Source organism: Leucopleurus acutus (assembly GCF_964270905.1).
Source record: "Leucopleurus acutus genome assembly, chromosome: Y".
Classification (NCBI taxonomy): domain Eukaryota; kingdom Metazoa; phylum Chordata; class Mammalia; order Artiodactyla; family Delphinidae; genus Leucopleurus; species Leucopleurus acutus.
Window position 1 is genome coordinate 7,723,654 of NC_139164.1, and position 19,541 is coordinate 7,743,194.

At 37.7% G+C, this 19,541-nt stretch overlaps 1 pseudogene across 1 annotated transcript in view; it reads left to right on the forward strand.

Annotated features, from left to right (window-relative positions):
- The window catches only part of LOC309978843 (U2 small nuclear ribonucleoprotein auxiliary factor 35 kDa subunit-related protein 2-like), a 92,440-nt pseudogene that overhangs the window by 17,657 nt on the left and 55,242 nt on the right, over positions 1-19,541 (forward strand). The window contains exons 9-10 of the transcript in view: positions 4,337-4,392; positions 5,100-5,209. The product of the transcript in view is annotated as a U2 small nuclear ribonucleoprotein auxiliary factor 35 kDa subunit-related protein 2-like (transcript). The remainder of the gene's footprint in view (positions 1-4,336; positions 4,393-5,099; positions 5,210-19,541) is intronic.

The window sequence follows — 19,541 nt, forward strand, 5'->3', positions numbered from 1 at the left end:
TCCCACATGGTTCAGGGCAACTAAGCCAATGTGCCTCAACTAGAGAGCCCAGGTGCCACAAACTACAGAGCCCAGGCGCTCTGGAGCCCACACACTGCACCTAGAGAGAAGCCCACGTGCCTCAAAAAAGATCCTGCATGCCACAACAAAGACCTGACACAGCCAAAAATAAAAATAAATAAATAAAATATTTTTAATGTATTTAAAATAAAAAGATGGCACATCCCCACATTGGGCTCATGTTCCTGACCCATCAAATGCAAAAATGCCTAGGACTTGAGTCTGAGGGAGGGAAGAAGACAAATAAAATATTTTTAAAAAAATGATTTGATGTCATCTGTATCAGTGTACTTTGACTTATTTATCATGTTCCTTTGTGTAACTACTACAGGTTTTTTACTTGTTACCTTGAGTCTTACATTCCTAAATTTTACACTTTTACATTTCCTCCCCTCACACTTTAGGTTATAATGCAGTTTACATGTTTTTTATATAGTGTATCCAGTGGCAAATTATTATAATTATGGTTATCTTTAATTTTTTTATGTAGTCAAATGTATCAATGTTTTATTGATTTTGGCTATTAGACTCTTCCTATTACAGGAGGAGTGTATATCAATATATGTTTTCCTTAGTCTTTATCCTTGTGTGATTTCCTTTCTCTCTCTCTCTTTTTTTTTTTTTTCTGGCGGTACCATGGATCTTAGTTCCCTGACCAGGAATCGAACCTGTGCCCTCTGCAGTGGAAGCACATAGTCCTAACCACTGGACCATCAGGGAATTCCCCTGGTTATCTTTAATATGATTAAACTTTTAAACTAGAGTTGTAAGTGAATTATACAGCACCAGTTGTGTATTAGAGATGGTAATGACTTTGAAAATTTAGCATTGCCAGTGAAACATATTTTTATGATGTAATTCTTATCCTTTTACTTCCATTTGAAGAACTTTCTTTAGCGTTTCTTGTAAGGCAGGTCTAGTGGTGATGAAATCCCTTAGATTTTCTTTGTTCAGGGAAGTGTTTATATTTGCTTCGTTTTTGAAGGACAGCTTTGCTAGGTATGGTATTCTTGGTTGACTTTTTTTCTTTTCAGTATTATGAATCTATCATTCCATTCTTTCCTGGCCTGAAAGGTTTCTGTTGAGAAATCCACCTATATTCTTATGCAGGGGGGTAAGGAGAATTTCTTCCCCTTGTATGTGACTTGTCACTTTACTCTTGCTTTCAATTTTTTTTTTTTTTTGTCTTTTACTTTAGACAGGGTAATTTACAATGTCTTGGTTTAGCCATTTTGGGCCTTTCATGCCTCATGGATCTGTCATTTCTCTTTCCAGCTTTGAGAAGTTTCCAGTCATTATTGCTTTAAATGTACTTTTTGTTCCTTTCTCTTTCTCCTTCCTTCTGGGATTCTCATAATGCAAATATTGTTTCTGTTGGTGGTATCCCATAAGTCCTGTAGGCTTTCTTCACTCTATTTTATTTTTTCTTTTTGCTCCTCTGATTGTATAATTTCAAATGTCCTGTCTTCTTAATTGATTCTTAGGTCAAGTCTGCTATTGAGGTTCTCTTCAGTTTAGTCACTGTATCCTTTACCTCTAGGATTTTTATTTTTCCTGCTTTTATTTTTGTTTATCTTTTCTTACTTGAACTTTTTGTTTTCTTTACACATTGTTTTCCTAATTTCCTTTAAGTTGTTTGCCTGTGTGTTCTTGTAACTTACTAAACTTCTTTAAGAGGATTGTTTTGAATTTGTTTACCAGTTTATAATTCTCCATTTCTTTCTTTTCACTTATTAGAGCTTTATTAGTTTCCACTGATGGTGCCATGTTACCCTGATTTTTCATGGTCCTTGATTTCTTAACATTGATACATTTGAGGAAGCAGTCTTTTCGCCAGAAGTCTCTTTTCCAAGCCTAACTTAGAGTCCTGGAAGTGTGAGTTGATAGAGTCCTTTGGCAGGTGGGGCTTCTTGTCAGGGTCTATTTTTGCACTGGGCCATTGCCTAAGCTCTGAGATGGTGGGGGAAGAGGCAGAGCTGGCTGATAACAGTTGGAGAGGATTGCTGGCTTGGTTTCCTGTACAAGGAAGACTATGGTTGCCTGGGTTCTCTGGTTCAGTTTCCTAGATCAGGCACCCCCAACCTCCAGGCTGTGGGCCGGTACCCATCTGTGGCCTGTTAGGAACCAGGCCACACAGCAGGAGGTGAGTGGCGGGCGAGCAAGTGAAACTTCATCTGCCGCTCCCCATCACTTGCATTTCCGCTTGAACCATTCCCCTCTGCCCCCTCCCGCCCCACCCCCAGTCCATGGAAAATTTATCTTCCATGAAACAGGCCCCTGGTGCCAAAAAGGTTGGGGACTGCTGTGCTAGATGGTTAGTTCTGGGTACTATAGTCAGCAGTAGGTAGGGATATAAATTTTCTTTGCCCTCACAGGGCAGGAAAATAAGTCCCAGGGTCAGTTAAGCATGTTTGGGGACTCAAATCAATCAGGCAAGACTATGCACTGAATTCTTGGCCAGATAGGATCATTGGCTTTACTCTGCAGACAGGAAAAGCTATGGGCTATGCTCTTCTCAAGTGTTACTGTAACATTGGCTGTACTGTGGGCTATACAGCTTCCCATGTGCTCCAGTTATGTTTCTTGATAGGTGGACTGAAAGCTGTACTCATCAGTTGGTGGAGCTATGAGTTAGTTTTCTTCCCCACACTGGATCAAAGGCCAGCAAGGTTTCTGTCTGGGGATCAAATTTAGCAGAACTATGCACCAAGTTCCCTGGGCTCTCTGTATGAGCTCTTTACAGGCATACGTTTTACTTCAGTTCACAGATATCTGAGGTTTTTGTACAAATTGAAGGTGTATAGCAACTCATGTTGAGCAAATCTATTGACACCATTTTTTTTCAACTGCATTTGCTTATGTCTCTGTCACATTTTTGTAATTGCAATATTTCAAACTTTTTCACTTTATTATATTTGTTATGGTATCTCTGATTAGTGATCTTTGATGTTACTATTGCAAAAAGATTATGACTCGCTGAAGGCTCAGATGATGGTTAGCATTTTTTAGCAATAAAGCATTTTAATGTATGTACATTTTTTTAGACATAATGCTTTTGCACTCTTTTTTTTTTTTTTTTTTTTTTTTTGTGGTACGCGGGCCTCTCACTGTTGTGGCCTCTCCCATTGCGGAGCACAGGCTCCAGACGCGCAGGCTCAACGGCCATGGCTCACAGGCCTAGCTGCTGCACGGCATGTGGGATCTTCCCGGACCGGGGCACGAACCCGTGTCCCCTGCATTGGCAGGCAGACTCTCAACCAGTGCACCACAAGGGAAGCCTGCTTTTGCACTCTTGATAAACTTCATTATTATATGCTCTGAGAAACCAAAAAATTTGTGTAACTCATTTTATTGCAGTGTTCAATTTACTGCAGTGGTCTGGAATCAAACCCAAAATATCTCTGAGATATGTCCATAATGTTAATTGCAAAGCTTGTGCTAATCAGACTGGCAATTATAAATGGAAAGCAGTTAGTAAATTTTTAGTATGAAAGCTTTTTAAACATTTATTATGGAAATTTTTAAAAGGTCCTTGGTGTAACTGGGCTAAATCATCTCTAAGTTCCCTTGTACTGTCTTCTGAGACCTTTTACTCTTCCTGTAAGGGTAGTAGTATAAATCATATATAGTGTAATTCAATACTGATACTGTCCCCCTCCCTTTTGGGGAGTGGGGTGCTCTAATAAACATATTCTAATAAATTGGTAAACTTAAAAAATTATTTTGGGAAAAAAAATCTAAACTTTACTATGAATGTTTGCAGGTTTTTCTACCATTATATAAATATATATGTATATGCATTTGTGTCTGTATATATTCATATGTATGTATTTGTGTATATATGTTTGTGTCTGGAATTCAAAGATATACCCATTCTCAAGATGGGAGCAAGATGGGAGAATAGAGTGAAATGGCTTCAGCATTTCAAGAAAGTACAACTTTAACATTCTACTTATTTTTTTACAATCTTAGTCAAAAATGGAAATTAAAGTGGCCTGTATATGACTGATTTATATTTATTGTGGTTTTATGCATATGGAAACATTTTATATTTATTGAAGAATGAATCTGATCAACAGAGATAACATAATTGGGGCCTGCAGTCCTGCTGCATGATGAAGTATGCCTTTAATAAAAGTGAGAGTAAGGTATCTCACTTTTGAAATCTTTTTTTGGTAACTACATGGGGTAATACTAGTCTAGACAAAGTGTATTCGATAAGTGAATTTTTTTTTCCTTACGTTTTTTTATGATAGAATACTTCATTGTTCTTTAGATCAGCTGCAACTTGGAACCTCATCTGAGGGGCAATGTGTATGTTCAATATCAATCATAAGTATTCTGAACATAAATATGTCCATGTTTTGTAGCACATCTGTTTTGTTTATGTTGACTTCTGGGATTATTCCACTGATATATATCTTTTATATGCATGATATTTTTAACAATGTAAACATCAAGAGCTGATACAGAAAATGTATTCTTTGTGTAGTTATATGGTTTTGAACAAGTTTCAATAGTTATATTATTATGTATATAATTTAGTAATTAAGATACAAAACTTGAAAGCAAGGAAAACCAGAATAGAAAATTTAGAAGTATAAATTGAAAGTGTCAGAAATTGAAGCCAATATAAATCATATGTATTTTTTACCAGCTAAGAAAACAGTTAATGTATCATTATTTTGTCTTGATATTTGCCTCATTACATAGCTGATTGGTTAAATTAACCATTGTAGAGCAACAACAATCCTAGCTGAAAAAGAACAAGCTCTAACAGTGGAAATACTTTGCATTTTTAATAGTCAACTCTTTTAAATTGAGAAACCGGTTTGCATCCATCAAAACCTTTTGGAGGGTTAGTAAAAAGATTCCTAGTGTATGTTGAGTTTTAGGAGCTTGAATAATCTCACAAGGGCTCCCTCAGTAGTGACTTTGCAGTCCTATAGTAAATTTAAAAAAGGGTTGATAAATAATAGGGTTATATCTATATATTAGAACATTACTGTAAAATGCATCTGTTAATTTGTGGTATAAAGGGAAGAAGAATGTCAAGCAGCCCTTTCTCTGTTTAATGGACAATGGTATGCTGGACGACAGCTTCAGTGTGAATTCTGCCCAGTGACCCGATGGAAAATGGCAACTTGTGGTAGGTAAAATACCATGATGATTTTTTTCCCTTGATTGTTCCACTGCTATATAAAAGGACATTCTTAGTAGGAAAAAAACCTGTTAAAGGGTTTTTTAAAAAAACTGAATCACAAGGAATAGCTCTTATCTTCCCACACATGAGCATTATATAAAGGACATCACATTTTAGATCTGTAATAGACCATGTGGGTCATGTTATGCCATGAGTAACTGAGTTCACAGTGTATTGGTAGCACCCAGGTTATCTAATCTTTGATTCTGAGTTCTGCGTACTACTTTAATAGGCCACATTTTACTTAGCACATTTCTAGAGGTGTTTTCTATTCTTTGACTCCCCTCACTTGAGTGGTTTGTTTCTGTCCATCTTTTATCCTTAATGAATATTCTATCATCTTGTTATGTCATCATGTAATATTTTCTGCCTTACATGAAATACTTGCTTTTGTAAGTTAGAGGTTGATTATAGCTGTTTAGAATCTGTTAAGGGTGTTGTCAGACTAATTCATGAATACAGATCACCAAATCAGAAAATGGGTGAATCCTTTGCTGAGACTATCTAGCAGTTCTGTTGGCCTTGTTATTTTCAAATTTCTTTCTATCAGATGGGCTTAGCCAAATTGTCAAGTGCCTCAGATGAAAAAGGATGAAGCTATAAATGCGTTTGGGGAACACTTTTCTTCCCTGTTACTTTTGTTTGTTTGCTTTGTACTCACTTGCTTAAAATCTCTTATTTAAAAAAAAATGTAACATAAATTCTGAATCACAATAGTGGTTTGGCATTCGGCTTGTAGCAGATGCTGCCATTTTAAAAGCATGTTAAAGTGGCATGGGGGTAGCTTTTAGAAGTAAAACTAAAAGAACAATTTCAACATAAGCTTTAAGACTTGTAAGATGAAAGGGAGAAAATTGTTTTCTCTGTAAAGGTAGGTCGTTTTTGTCAGTTCCTGGGAATCCCATTTGATTTCAGTGACGTGCATCTGTTCATGACTTAGACTTCTCCAAAAGAAGAGGCTATTCTACTTTTTCTTTTTTTTTTTGTAGTAACAGTAGTTTTGATATACAATTCACTTAACAAAATTTATCCTTTTAAAGTACAGAATTCAGTGTTTTTTATTACAGTCAGAACTGTGTGACCATCATCTCTAATTTTAGAACATTTTCTTCACCCTCCAAGAATCTGACACCCATAAGCAGCCACTCTGCATTCTCTACTCCCCCATCTCCTGATAATCAGTAATCTACTCTCCCTCTCCATAGATTTGCCTATTCTGGACATTTCATATACATGGAATCATAGAATATTAACCTTTTGTGTCTGGCTTCTTAGCATGTTTGCAAGACACATACATATTATAGCATGTATCAGAACTTCACTCTTTTTATAATCTAAATTATATTGCTTTCTATGGTATACTACATTTTATTAATTTATTCATTAGTTGATGGACTCCTAGGTTGTTTCCACCTTTTGGATATTACATATAATGCAACTAAGATGTACAGATTCCTATGTGAGTATGTTTCATTTCTTTTGGGTACATGCCCTAGTAGCATAGTTGCAAGATCATATGGTAATTCTGTTTAATGTTTTGAAAAACTGCCAAACCATTTTCTAAAGCAGCTGAATTATTTTATAACTCCACCAGCAATGTATGAGTACCAGCTTCTCTATATGCCTGCAATACAGTTAATTTTCTTTTAATTTTACCTATCCTACCAGCTATGACATGGTTATCTCACTGTGGTTTTGATTTGCATTTTCCTAATGGCCAGTTATGTTGAACATCTTTTTATGAAGTTGCTGGTCATTTTTATAATCTTCTGGAGAAATCTCAAATGAACTCCTTCGCCTGTTTCTTAATTGGGTTCTTTTCTTTTTACTATTGAGTTGTAAGTGTTCTTTAGATAATGTAAATAGCAGTCCCTTATCACAGATGCTTTGCAAATTATCTTATAGTGTATGTTTTTTCACTTTTTTGATGGTGTACTTTGAAGCAGTTTTTAATTTTGATGAAGTTGAATACACTTATTTTTTTTAACATCTTTATTGGGGTATAATTGCTTTACAATGGTGTGTTAGTTTCTGCCCCATAACAAATTGAATCAGTTATACATATACATATGTTCCCGTATCTCTTCCCTCTTGAGTCTCCCTCCCTCCCACCCTCCCTATCCCACCCCTCCAGGAGGTCACAGAGCACCAAGCCAATATCCCTGTGCCATGAGGCTGCTTCTCACTAGCTATCTACCTTAAGTTTGGTAGTGTGTATATGTCCATGCCTCTCTCTTGCCCTGTCACGGCTCACCCTTCCCCCTCCCCATATCCTCAAGTCCGTTCTCCAGTAGGTCTGTGTCTTTATTCCTGTCTTACCCCTAGGTTCTTCATGACATTTTTTTTCTTCTTAAATTCCATATATATGTGTTAGCATATGGTATTTGTCTTTTTCTTTCTGACTTACTTCACCCTGTATGACAGACTCTAGGTCTATCCACCTCATTACAAATAGCTCAATTTCGTTTCTTTTTATGGCTAAGTAATATTCCATTGTATATATGTGCCACATCTTCTTTATCCATTCATGATGATGGGCACTTAGGTTGTTTCCATCTCCAGGCTATTGTAAATAGAGCTGCAATGAACATTTTGGTACATGACTCTTTTTGAATTTTGGTTTTCTCAGGGTATATGCCCAGTAGTGGGATTGCTGGGTCATATGGTAGTTCTATTTGTAGTTTGTTAAGGAACCTCCATACTGTTCTCCATAGTGGCTGAACCAATTCACATTCCCACCAGCAGTGCAAGAGTGTTCCCTTTTCTCCACACCCTCTCCAGCATTTATTGTTTCTAGATTTTTTGATGATGGCCATTCTGACTGGTGTGAGATGATATCTCATTGTAGTTTTGATTTGCATTTTTCTAATGATTAATGATGTTGAGCATTCTTTCATGTGTTTGTTGGCAGTTTGTATATCTTCTTTGGAGAAATGTCTATTTAGGTCTTCTGCCCATTTTTGGATTGGGTTGTTTGTTTTTTTGTTATTGAGCTGCATGAGCTGCTTGTAAATTTTGGAGATGAATCCTTTGTCAGTTGCTTCATTTGCAAATATTTTCTCCCATTCTGAGGGTTGTCTTTTGGTCTTGTTTATGGTTTCCTTTGCTGTGCAAAAGCTTTGAAGTTTCATTAGGTCCCATTTGTGTACTTTTGTTTTTATTTCCATTTCTCTAGAAGGTGGGTCAAAAAGGATCTTGCTGTGATTTATGTCATAGAGTGTTCTGCCTATGTTTTCCTCTAAGAGTTTGATAGTTTCTGGCCTTACATTTAGGTCTTTAATACATTTTGATTAATAATCCATTTTGATTAATAATCCATTTTCTGTATGGTGTTAGGGAGTGATCTAATCTCATACTTTTACATGTACCTGTCCAGTTTTCCCAGCACCACTTATTGAAGAGGCTGTCCTTTCTCCACTGTACATTCCTGCCACCTTTATCAAAGATAAGGTGTCCATATGTTCATGGGTTTATCTCTGGGCTTTCTATCCTCTTCCATTGATCTTTCTGTTTTTGTACCAGTACCATACTGTCTTGATTACTGTACCTTTGTAGTATAGTCTGAAGTCAGGGAGCCTGACTCCTCCAGCTCCTTTTTTCGTTCTCAAGATTGCTTTGGCTATTCGGGGTCTGTGTTTCCATACAAATTGTGAAATTTTTTGTTCTAGTTCTGTGGTAATTCAGTGGTAGTTTGATAGGGATTGCATTGAATCTGTAGATTGCTTTCGGTGGTAGAGTCATTTTCACAATGTTGATTCTTCCAATCCAAGAACATGGTATATCTCTCCATCTATTTGTATCATCTTTAATTTCTTTCATCAGTGTCTTATAATTTTCTGCATACAGGTCTTTTGTCTCCTTAGGTAGGTTTATTCCTAGATATTTTATTCTTTTTGTTGCAATGGTAAATGGGAGTGTTTTCTTGATTTCACTTTCAGATTTTTCATCATTAGTGTATAGGAATGCCAGAGATTTCTGTGCATTAATTTTGTATCCTGCTACTTTACCAGATTCATTGATTAGCTCTAGTAGTTTTCTGGTAGCATCTTTAGGATTCTCTATGTATAGTATCATGTCATCTGCAAACAGTGACAGCTTTACTTCTTCTTTTCTGATATGGATTCCTTTTATTTCCTTTTCTTCTCTGATTGCTGTGGCTAAAACTTCCAAAACTATGTTGAATAACAGTGGTGAGAGTGGGCAACCTTGTCTTGTTTCTGATCGTAGTGGAAATGCTTTCAGTTTTTCACCATTGAGGACAATGTTGGCTGTGGGTTTGTCCACGTACCGCAAAATCAAAACAAAACAAAAAAAAAACCACTACTAGCAACCATGGTATAATATTTATGAATATTAGTGTGTGAAATGCCCCAAAAAGTCATCAACAGGGGAGGAGAGTTATGTCAGCCCGATTTCTTCAAGAACGCTAGGTGGGGTTTCAGCTTCCTGTTGAGGGAAAATGTGAGGTTTTGGTAAGCAGATCCCAGGAGGCTTCAGAATGTGAAATTGACAATGAAAGTTGTGAATGTTTTAGAGAATAAAGCAAAAAAGAAAAAAAACCCTTCTTTTAAAAAAATCAATATTATAGGAGCATTCTGCATCTGAAATCAGACAACTATTATTTTCAGCATTCAGTACTATGGTTGCTATAACACAAAAATCAGATCCACTGACAACCTACTGGCAATTTTTTAAGTCACTGTTACTGACTTATATGTAGAAAAGATACATTGTTAAAATTCAATTCCTCTCTCACAAATACAAAGCAGAACATTTAAAGCTCCTGTGTTCCCAAAATTCTTCAAATGCTGTTTCTCATGCTCTTTTCTTGGTGTACCTTTATAGTTAAGTATTCTTGTTTGGTTTTTTACTCTTAAATTAACTATCCAGAGAAGCAAGCCTTCAGAAACAGTCACCAAACCTCCAAAGGCAACCAGTGGCATTTACATGCAACATACAGAAACAATGCTCTAAGACAAAAAGTCCTATGTAACAACTGACAGTCATTTTTAAAATTCAAGGAAGACAAAACAGAGCAGGACTATCTAGAAAAAGATTTTAATTTTCCAAAGTAATATACTATATTTTAATGGAAGAAAATAGTATAATTATATTATATCCATCTAGTAAATAAACTTACTTTTGCATCCTAATCATGATATAGCACAAAAAAATTGAAATAAAAATTACAGTAAACCATACATTTTTAGAACATCAGGTTTAACTCTGTATGAAAACGACAATGTTTAACTCAACATTGTAATCTTAAGTAAAATGCTTAACTCGATAGACTGTTTCCTTCTTTGAAAAATAAAAATATGACAGTTCTTACCTCATGTGTTGAGATAATCAAATAAGATAATTCTCAATTTCTCATCAGATAGCCCCATCCAAGTGCTTCATTAAAATGAGAATACTAAGAATGGAATAACTATGTACCTCCCTAACACTACAGTTTGGGCATTGGCCTTCTTTGGGCAGTAAAGTAGTTTGAGTGTATATACAATTTTTGGACTTCCCTGGTGGCACAGTGGTTAAGAATCCACCTGCCAATGCAGGGGACATGGGTTCAAGCCCTGGTCCAGGAACATCCCACATGCCGTGGAACATCTAAGCCCATGCTCCACAACTACTGAGCCTGTGCTCTAGGACCTGCGAGCCACAGCTACTGAGCCCATGTGTCACAACTGTTGAAGCCCATGTGCCTAGAGCCCATGCTCCATCCTCAACAAGAGAAGCCACCACAATGAGAAGCCTGTGCACTGCAACAAAGAGTAGCCCCCACTTGCCACAACTAGAGAAAGCCCACGTACAGCAACGAAGGCCCAACACAGCCAATAAATAAATAAAAATTTTTAAAGTATATACAATTTTATAAAACCAAAATTAGCAAAGCATAAAGTAGAATAAACTGAAATACAATTAAAACATTTTACCAAACTATAACTAAGTGAAAGTACTTAGGTTTAAACAAATTAAGATTTTTACTTTTTTTTTTTTTTTTTTTTTTTTGCCGTACGCGGGCCTCTCACTGTTGTGGCCTCTCCCGTTGTGGAGCACAGGCTCCAGACATGCAGGCTTAGCGGCCATGGCTCACGGGCCCAGCCGCTCCATGGCATGTGGGATCTTCCCGGACTGGGGCACGAACCTGTGTCCCCTGCATCGGCAGGCGGACTCTCAACCACTGCGCCACCAGGGAAGCCCAAGATTTTAACTATTTAAATAAAATTAGCACTAATACCTTTAAGGGTTACTTACTAGTTAACAATAAAAAGTGTACAACGTATTTTTCTGACATAGTTTTCAGATCTTAAAGAGACATTGATACTGTCATGTGGCACAAACATGACTCAGTACATAAGGCGGGGACTTCCCTGGTGGCACAGTCGTTAAGAATCCGGAAATTATGTACTGTTAAACACAAACAAGTACAGATTATTTTAAATGACTTTGTTGGAACAATGATATTTTACACTAAATATTATTCCTAAGGCAGTCTGAACCTGGGAAGAGTTACATACATTGTTTCATCATAGCATTTTTTTTTAAAGGGAAAGGCATATTTGACTGCTGAGGATTCATTGTGATTATGATCGTTTGGTCGCTTGATTTTTTTTTTTTAAACATCTTTATTGGAGTATAATTGCTTTACAGTGGTGTGTTAGTTTCTGCAGGGGACACAGGTTTGAGCCCTGGTCCGGGAAGATCCCACCTGCTGCAGAGCCACTAAGCCCGTGCACCACAACTACTGAGCCTGTGCTCTAGAGCCTGTGAGTCACAACTACGGAAGCCTGCGTGCCACAACTACTGAAGCCCATGCTCCTAGAGCCCGTGCTCCGCAACAAGGGAAGCCACCGCAATGAGAAGTCCATGCACCGCAAGGAAGAATCACCCCTGGGGCTTCCCTGGTGGCTCTGTGGTTGAGAATCTGCCTGCTAATGCAGGGCACACGGGTTCGAGACCTGGTCTGGGAGGATCCCACAGGAAGCGGAGCAACTAGGCCCATAAGCCACAACTACTGAGCCTGCGCATCTGGAGCCTGTGTTCCACAACAAGAGAGGCCGCAATAGTGAGAGACCCGTGCACCGCGATGAAGAGTGGCCCCCACTTGCCACAACTAGAGAAAGCCCTCGCACAGAAACAAAGACCCAACACAGCAAAAATAAATTAATAAACTCCTACCCCCAACATCTTCTTTAAAAAATAATAATAACCCCTGGTCACCGCAACTGCAGAAAGCAGCCAAAAATAAATAATTTGATGAAGTCCAATTTATGGATTTTAAAATAAATAATAAGGCATTCAAAATTCTTTAGTTCCCTGTTTTACCTTAATTATTATATAATGGCACAAATTAATTTTACTTGCATATTATTTCCACATACACTTTTATGTGACAGAAATAGGTGACTCATTACAAGACATAAATTCATACAGAATATAATCATACTATGTTTTAGTTTTCTTGAATCTGTCAACATTTGTAGACCAAACCACCCTGCTAATTATGGCACTGTTTATACTAACCCAGTATTCCAGCTCTACTTTCTTTAGTAAACATTTTAACAACTGCAGATTTTAAGCTTAATAAGATTAATCAGTTCATTACTGTTAAAATTAATGCTGTTTCTTCTTAAAAGATATATGTATTTAAGATGAAATATTATTCAGTGTTCATAGGTCCAAATTTTTTAAGAAGTTGTGGGCAGGAATAAGCTATATCAAGTTATCATATAGAATAAAAATTTTAAAATGGGGTTAAAGCTGCAGACAGGAAAATACAGTAAGTCCCCTACATACAAACAAGTTCCGTTCCAAGAGCATGTCCATAAGACCAGTTTGTTCATAAGTCCAACAAAATGAGCCTAGGTACCCAACTAACACAATGAGCTATATACCATTGCTTTTACCCTTGCTTCTCGATATCCTGGGCTTGAAATAAAGATACTGTACTACTGTACTCTATACAGTACTGTACAATAAAGTACACAAAAGCACAACCACTTGTAGAGAATGTACACATGTTAAAATGTACGCCAGACACATGAGCTAACTTACATGAATGGACATGCGAATGCATGTTCACATCTTTGAAAGTTCACAACTTAAAGGTTCATATGTAGGGGACTTACTGTACCACAATTGTAAAGATATTGGTTCTTCACTGAACTGAAGGTATCTTTTCTTCATAAATATATCAGCTCTTTAGTTTTTCTGTTAAATAAGATGAGTTTTGTAGTACACAGGGATATTAAAGTATTCATTACATGGCAACAACAAAAACTGACACAGACAGAATATCTACAACATTTTGTGCACAGTGAAACAAAACTTTAATTTCTTTCTTTTTAAGATTGAATTTTTTTACCTTTAAAAGAATGCCCAGGAGATCAAATTCATCTTTTATAACCTCTACCTTACTGTATACAATGGTAATAATCATTATTCAAAATGACAACCCTACAGCTTACAAAATCCTAAAGCACTGTATTTATTAATACTTTGAAAAGATTTTCAGTGTAAGTCATCTGGTGAATACTGAGTTAAATGGAAATTCAAATAGAGTAGTCCATCCTGCCCACTCTTCAGGATTAAACTTACAAAAATCTTATTACATGAAGTAAAGGAATTTACTCCCTTTCAATTCAATCTCTTCATGAAAATTATTATAGCCTAAGGTAAAATTTCATCTTCACCTTACAAATCATAGAGAAAAATTTTTCCCAAGAAAAAGTGGAAAAATAGTCTCTCATTTGGCACTTTACATAGTACAAGAGATTTAGAACTATTAACTCTGCTTAAAAAAAATTCCAAAGACTATGACATTGAGGCTAAAGATATTATGTACAAAATGTCACTCCTCATATAGATTTTAAAGACTTCCTCAAACAGATTTGTTAATTCCCCTGCTTACAAATTTATGTAAAAAGATGGTTTCTCATAGCCACAAGGAAAAAAGAATAACATAAGTTTTTAACTAACCCCTACAGAGACCATAGGTGGATTTCTAGAGAATCCAAGAAACTCCTGATAGTAGAGACAAAATTATGTATTTTCCCCCTAGGGATAGGGCATTTGTCCTTCAGAACCTCAGAGGGATTATACCTCTCTCACAAAACATCTATAACCCACAAAAGCTAAAAATTGCTAATTTAAGAAATCTACCATATTAAGTATTTTAAAATGATCCCATGTTAATATTTATTTAACCAGGAGCCTTGAAAATTTAAGGTACAAAGTCATGTAAATTATTCTAAAAATATGTATCACAGAACCCTACACTTATAAAACCATTCATTTTATGTGTGCAATATAGTGCTGTTGACTACAGATACAAGTTGAACAAAAGATCTTTACAACTTGCCTAAATAAAACTTTATCTCGTTGATTATAAATTTCCCATTCCCTGAGACCCACGTAAACACCATTCCACTCTTTGAGTCTATGAATGTGACTTTTTAAGATTTTATATAAAAGTGATCATACAGTATTTGTCCTTCTTTGACTTGCTTATTTCACTCAGTATAATGTTCTTAATGTTCAGTCATGTTGCTGCATACTGAGAATTTCCTTCTTTTTTAAGGCTGAATAATCTTCCATTGTATATATGTACCACATTTTCTTTATCCATTCCTCTGTTGATGGACCTGTAGGTTGTTTCCAATTCTTGGCTAATGTAAATAGTGCTTCAGTGAACATGGGAATGCTAATACCTCTTCAAGATTCTGGTTTCAATTCCTTCAGATAAACGCACAGACATGAGATTGCTGGAAACATGACAGTTCTAGTTTAATTTTTTTTTGTCCTACAGAATCTCTCTCACAAAACATCTATGTTTTGTATGGATTAACCTAACAGTATTAACAGTATGGATTAACCTCCATACTGTTTTCCATAGCAGACACACTATTTTGCATTCCCACTGAGTAACGGTTCCAATTTTTCCATATCCTCATCCAAAGTAGTTATTTTCTGATTTTTGATAGTAGCCATCCTAATGAGTGTTCACTGATATCTCACTGCGGTTTTGATTTGCCTTTTCCTGATAATTAGTGATGCTGAGCATCTTTTCATGTGCTTGCTGGCCATTTATATCTTCCTTGGAGAAATGTTTATTCAAGTCCTTTGCCCATTTTTTAAATCAGTTATTTTTTTAATTGAGTTGTTCTTAGTTCTTTCTATATTCTGGATATTAACTTGTTATTCGAAGCCTCAAAATTCCAAACAAGACTTATTATTAAAGAGAATATAATGTGACAGCTCCAGGCATCTTGTAACTTTAATTAGTTGACAGAACTTTTTTTTGTTGTCTTTTTTTTTGCCATACGCGGGCCTCTCACTGTTGTGGCCTCTCCCGCTGTGGAGCACAGGCTCTGGACGTGCAGGCTCAGCAGCCATGGCTCACGGGCCTACCTGCTCCGCGGCATGTGGGATCTTCCCAGACCGGGACACAAACCCATGTCCCCTGCATCGGCAGGCAGACTCCCAACCACTGCGCCACCAGGGAAGCCCAGAACTTTTTAACTTTAGGCAAGGATTGCTGATAATCCAAACCCTCTTTATAGCCAATAATCTATTCTGCTATATTTAAAGAAAAAATTGACATTAATCAATTTTTAAGATTATCCTTAGTGGACAGAAAATCCTCTTCACTGGAAAACAACAATAAAAAAAGATCTGAAAATGCACCAAAATAAATGTATTCTTTCACCAATTTTAAGCTATTTTACATGTTTTAAATAATTAACCACTTTAGACTGCTTGAGTCTGAAAGAGTTGGCCTATAAATTAATAACTTAATGACATTTTTATTTTAGGCTGATGTTTAGCTAAATGATATAGAGGTCCATAATTAACCATCTTACTTAGTTCTCTCACAAATAACAACAGATTAAATATAAATTCAGTATTCAGTCCTCACAAAATCAGTACGTCTTGTGAGTCACAAAGAATTATGCAGTGATGTAAGCAAATGGCAGAGGAGGCATCATCAAGGTCTCATTAACCCCCCAAAAAATCAAGAAACATGCAGAACTGTCAGAAATCAATTTTGTCATGACTCTAGAAACCAGTTAGTTTCAGGAATTAAGTAAAATGATGAATGAAGAAAAAGGCCACTTGAAAATAGTACGAGGGACTTCCCTGGTGACTCAGTGGTTAAGAATCTGCCTGCTGGGCTTCCCTGGTGGTGCAGTGGTTGAGAGTCCGCCTGCCAATGCAGGGGACCCGGGTTTGTGCCCCGGTCCGCAAGGATCCCACATGCCATGGACTGGCTGGGCCCGTGTGCCGTGGCTGCTGGGCCTGCACGTCTGGAGCCTGTGCTCCACAGCGGGAGAGGCCACAACAGTGAGAGGCCCGTGTACCACAAAAAAAAAAAAAAAGAATCTGCCTGCCAATGCAGGGGACACAGGTTTGAGCCCTGTTTCGGGAAGATCCCACATGCCGCAGAGCAGCTAAGCTCATGCACCACAACTACTGAGCCTGCGCTCTAGAACCCGCAAGTCACAACTACTGAGCCCATGTGCCACAACTACTGAAGCCCGTGTGCCTACAGCCCACGCTCTGCAATGAGAGAAGCTACCGCAATGAGAAGCCTGTGCACCGCAGTGAAGAGTAACCCCCACTTACGGCAACGAGAGAAAGACCACAGGCAGCAAAGAAGATCCAATGCAGCCAAAACTAAAAGTAAAATAAATTTAAAAAAAAACAGAGAGGATTGTCTCTGGAAGCCTGAAACAAGATGCCAGAGTAGAAGGACATACTCTCACTCCCTCTTATGAGAACACCAGAATCACAACTAGCTGCTGGACAGTCATCAAAAGGAAGACACTGGAACTCATCAAAAAATATACCCCACATCCAAAGACAAAGGAGAAGCCACATGAGATGGTAGGAGGGACGCAATCACAGCAAAATCAAATCCCATAACTGCTGTGTGGGTGACTCACAGACTGGAGAACACTTATACCACAGAAGTCCACCAACTGGCCTGAAGGTTCTGAGCCCCATGTCAGGCTTCCCAACCTGGGGGTCCAGCAACGGGAGGAGGAATTCCTAGAGAATCAGACTTTGAAGCCTAGTGAGATTTGATTGCAGGACTTCGACAGAACTGGGGAAAACAGAGACTCCACTCTTGAAGGGCAAACACAAAGTAGTGTGTACATCGGGACCCAGGGGAGGAGCACTGAACCCATAGGAGACTGAACCAAACCTGCCTGCTAGTTGGTTGGAGCTAGTTGGTTGGAGGGTCTCCTGCAGAGGGTCTCCTGCTTGTTGGTTGGAGGGTCTCCTGCAGAGGTGGGGGGTGGCTGTGGCTCACCGTGGGGACAAGAACACTGGCAGCAGAAGTTCTGGGAAGTACTCCTTGGTGTGAGCCCTCCCAGAGCCTGCCATTAGCCCCACCAAAGACCCCAGGTAGGTTCCAGTGTTGGGTTGCCTCAGGACAAACAACCAACAGGGAGGGAACCCAGAGTCACCCATCATCAATCAAGCAGATTTAAGTTTTACTGAGCTCTGCCCACCACCAGTCCCTCCCATCAGGAAACCTGCCCAAGCCTCTTAGATAGCCTTATCCACCAGAGGGCAGACAGCAGAAGCAAGAAGAACTACAATCTTGCAGCCTGTGGAATGAAAACCACAATCAAAGAAATTTAGACAAAATGAAAAGGCAGAAGATTACATCCCAGATGAAGGAACAAGATAAAACCCCAGAAAAACAACTAACTGAAGTGGAGATAAGCAACCTTTCTGAAAAAGAATTCAAAATAATGATAGTGAAGATGATCTAAGATCTCAGAAAAAGAATGGAAGCACAGATGAAGAAGATGCAAGAAATGTTTAACAAAGACCTAGAAGAACTAAAGAACAAATGACCTGGAAGACAGAATGGTGGAAATCACTGTCATGGAAAGAATAAAGAAAAAAGAATGAAAAGAAATGAAGACAGTCTAAGAGACCTCTGGGACAACATTAAATGCACCAACATTTGCATTATAGGGATCCCAGAAGAAGAAGAAGAGAGAGATAAGAACTGAGAAAATATTTGAAGAGATAATAGCTGAAAATTTTCCTAACATGGGAAAGGAAAGAGTCACCCAAGTCCAGGAAGTGCAGAGAGTCCCAGGCAGGGTAAACTCAGGGAGGAACAGGCTGAGACACATAATAATCAAACTGACAAAAATTAAAGACAAAGAAAAAATATTAAAGGCAATGAGGGAAAAATGACAAATAACATACAGGGAACTCCCATAAGGATATCAGCTGATTTCTTAGCAAAAACTCTGCAGGCCAGAAGGAAGTGGCACAATATATTTAAAGTGATGAAAGAGAAAAACATACAACCAACATTACTCTACCCAGGAAGCATATCATTCAGATTTGACAGAGAAATCAAAAGCTTTACAGACAAGCAAAATTGAAGAGAATTCACTGACACAAGACCAGCTTTGCAGTTCTCTTTGCTAAAAGAATTCTTCTAGGTCAGAAAGAGACCAGCAACTTAAAACAACCTTGTACATATATAGACTGCTATATCAAAACCTCATGGGAACAGCAAACCCAGAACTGCAGTAGATACACACACACACAAGCAACTTGTTTGTGTTGCTTTTGTGTGTGTAACACACACACACACAAAAGCAACACAAACACAACACTAAAGATGGTCATCAAACCACAAAATTAGAAAACAAAAGAGGAAGGGAAGAAAACAGTAAATGGACTCAATGCTCCAACCAAAAGACACAGACCGACTGAATGGAGACACAAATAGGACCCATATATATGTTATCTACAAGGGACCCACTTCAGACCTAAGGACACATACAGAATGAAAATGAGGAGATGGAAGAAAATTTTCAATGCAAATAGAAATCAAATGAAAGCTGGAGTAGCAATACTCATATCAGACAAAACAGACTTTAAAATAAAGACTGTTGTAAGAGGCAAAGAAGGACACTACATAATGATCAAGGAATCAATCCAAGAAGACATAACAATTGTAAATACATATGCACCCAACATAGGAGCACTTCCATATTTTAAGCAAATACTAACAGCCATAAAGGGAGAAATTGACAGTAACACAATAATAGTGGGGGACTTTAACACCCCACTTTCATCAATGGACAGATCATCCAGACAGAAAATCAATAAGGAAACACAGGGTTTCCATGACACATTAGATCAGAAGGACTTAACTGATATTTACAGAGCATTCCATCCCAAAGCAGCAGAATACACATTCTTCTCAAGTGCACAAGGAAGGTCATCCAGGATT